Consider the following 3,438-nt stretch of genomic DNA (forward strand, 5'->3'; position numbering starts at 1 on the left):
GATTTACTATATTGGATAGTACATCAAGTTTATCTTGAGTCTCATCTTCATACTGGGAAATTTCTGCTAGAATTTGATCTATTTCATCAGGATCAGTTGCAGTTGCATTCAGTAGGTCGAGATGAGACTGGATTGTAGATCTGACTTGATCAAATTTGAGATCAGCTACTCTCAATGATGTTTCTAGTTGATAGTAATCAATGGGAGTTGCTTTAGACAAAGTATCGGACTTATTAATTAGTCTGGTTAAATGACCCTTAAGGCCAATATAGGTTCTCCTGAACTGTTCAGGAGTAGCCATGGTGGCTTTAAGTCCAGGTTTCACAAGACTTGAATAAGTATTACTAATGAAGCTGGGTACTTGCTCATTAGTTGACAAGTAATTTGAATATAGCCTAAATTAATCTGGCTAAATTACACGCTACCTCACTCGAGGTTAAATGTACCTACCTAACAATAAGTAGCTAAGGATTTTGAGCAGTGCTTGAATGTCACCATTAACTTTCTTCCGGCTAACTCTTCTGTATCACCATTAGATGTAATAGTGATCATTCAGCAGCACTCCAAATTCATACACACAAATAATTGATATGGATATACTCTAATCAGAGTTACTATAAAGTTTGAATCCCACCCTTGGTAGGGTCAGCACAAAAATGAATAGTGTATGCACTACTGACAAGTCCAGAACTAGTTGTAACAATTTCTACCTAAGAAACTACTCAATTATTTAGTCTGTATTTGTGCAAAACTCAGCATAATCACAGCCTAAATTCCTACCTAATAAAGGTTGGCATAAATTAATTTATGGTGCAATAATGTGAATATATAGTTGTGCTGTTTTTTTTTTTTTTAGAATTTATAGTTTATATAAATGTGCACTTGCACACACACTGGTGAAAATACAAATTTGTACAGTTAATTTTGGCTTGCTAGCCACAGCCTTTTATGGTGGTTGATTGTGTTGACCAACTTGTAGCACATGTGTACATGTGACCTAGACTCACCTGACAGGTGTACACCATCTCTTGCCAGGTTTTGCCTGTATGGTCTAGCTGTAAATTGAATGTAAGTTATGAGCTGTTGCTCCTGGTGACCTGAAGATTCTTACCTCAGTGTGAGGTATAGGTCTGAGTGTTGTGGGTAATTGACTGTGTCCCACTAGTGCTACTTTATACATGAGGTATAAGCAGCAAATATATTGGTGTGTATTAGGTTGACCTATGTGGTACACTGCCAGTAGCCACAATTAATAAAATGTGGTTAGCCTAGACTACTACACACAGTAATTAGTTATGATTATTGTATTAATTGTAATATATCCGGTTCGATAAGGACCATATTTTTGTGTTGGGAAGAAAGCTTACTCTCTATTAATTGATTGATATTTAATTAACAGATTAATTTAAATTAATCGAAGGACCACCCTATTTTTACTGAAAAAAGAAACAGATAAAGTTAAATGATAAAGACTGAAATACCAGTGCCTATGGATAAGGAAACTTTTAAAGGTTATTCTTTAAACTTCAATGGACTGTATAATATATATTAATGTTCGAGAATAAACTTTCCGTCCTTCACAAAATGGGGAGTTAATACCAGAAGTAATCTACTCCCAGTACGCTTCATCGAGGTTGGTTCTTCCTCGAATAAAATTAGTAATTTGTACTAAATAACATATTAATAAACATTAGATAAATTGATTAATAGTAAGAAGATTATATGTTGATTAAACAAGAAATTATTCTCATTTGACTTCTATGAGGCTATCAAATTACGTTAGATATCTCAAATCAAATAAACTAAATATCCTTGACTGATAATCGATTCTAGATTTCACTCAATCAAAGAATATAATTGAAAAGGGTTCAGCTGCTTAGCTGTAATAGTGAACGGAGAGGTAGAGATGCAATGGCGTCGTCTGCTACTTGCTGCAACACGTGAGCTCGAGCATGGCGTGGGAATGAGAGGACCACGATCGCTTTCAACAGAAGCTGAAATTTCAACTAAATATACCATTTGTTTACACCTACTATCTAGTATCCTCACTATGCCATAGAAGGAATAAATTTAATTCCTTATGGACGTACTTATTGTTTGGGGAGGTCGTGTGGCGTAATGATGGACAGTGCACAGTAAAAAGATATATAGAGAGATCTCAAGATATAAATAATACTAGGGCACTTAACCTGCTGGTTGTCCACCGAAGCAATCCTAGATTGCTACTGGAGCAATTGCACGCTCCTAGGCCGCTTAACTGCAAGGGCCTAACGTAGAATTGATAGAAATTCGACTCTCCAAGGACGCACGATGTGATTGTTGGCGTCGCTAGCTCGTGTGCTTACTGGCGAATGCACAAGGCGAATTGCGTCTCCACGCCTCTCTCCCGCCCGTCTCACGCATTCACAACAGAATTTAATAATCACGGATATTCTTTTCCGTGTAATTACTGATGTAATGCGTTAATGAGAACAGGGTTGCAATTGTAGGGAATTAAATAATATCATATTCTCGTTAAATGGTGTCTAATCGAGAAATGGAGAGAAATTTTATTTCCTCCATAGCATTCGTGTGTAACAGATAAAACTGTTACTTGATGATAATATCAGTTAATAACTCTCAGTTATTGGATTATTAGGAATTATATTATCCACAGTTAATTATTGCACGGAATACTGGTAAATTTAGAGAACCACATTCAATTCTCTAACATATTGGTAATAAATATGTTTAAATGGACATTATCTGACGCAATCCTGCCTCTCGATGTCGTGAGAATATTAGCAATATGCTCAGATAAAGAAATATCAATTTATGTTAGCACTACAGTTAGTAGAATTAATAATTACTGTACTTAGTATACAATAATGATGTATTATAATACAATGGTGGTGTGTCAGTATTGGAAATTTCCAACAGAGTTAGACCTCAGCACTTGAAGATGACAAACCCAGTTCTCGGCGTAGTGGAAGAGACACTACTGTCAGAGATCATGAAGTTTGTCAACGACGGCCTCTCTGGGCTGATCCCAGAAACAATTAAACGCTTCTTCTATTCGGAGCATCCCTTTGTACCCTTAAGAAGAAGGATGGTGGCGTCAGACCCATTGCCGTGGGTAACACACTTCGGGGCCTTGTTGCTAGGGCAGCTGTCAGAAAAATTAGCATAGACGCTGCAACGATGCTTTGTCCCCATCAACTAGGTTTTGGTGTCCCACGTGGCTGTAAAGCAGCAGCTCATGCAGCACGAACCTATATTAAGCACCTCCCAGAAAATAAGGCATTAATTAAATTAGACTTTAAAAATGTCTTCAAACAGGTAAAAAGAGATGTGGTACTGGAAGCAGTTCGAACCCGCTTTCCTTGTCTATTTCCCTTCGTTTCAGCAGGTTACAGTAGGGAATCGACACTGTTGTTTGGGGAACATGAAGTTGTTTCT

The sequence above is a fragment of the Procambarus clarkii genome, chromosome 25 (assembly GCF_040958095.1).
Source record: "Procambarus clarkii isolate CNS0578487 chromosome 25, FALCON_Pclarkii_2.0, whole genome shotgun sequence".
Taxonomy (NCBI): domain Eukaryota; kingdom Metazoa; phylum Arthropoda; class Malacostraca; order Decapoda; family Cambaridae; genus Procambarus; species Procambarus clarkii.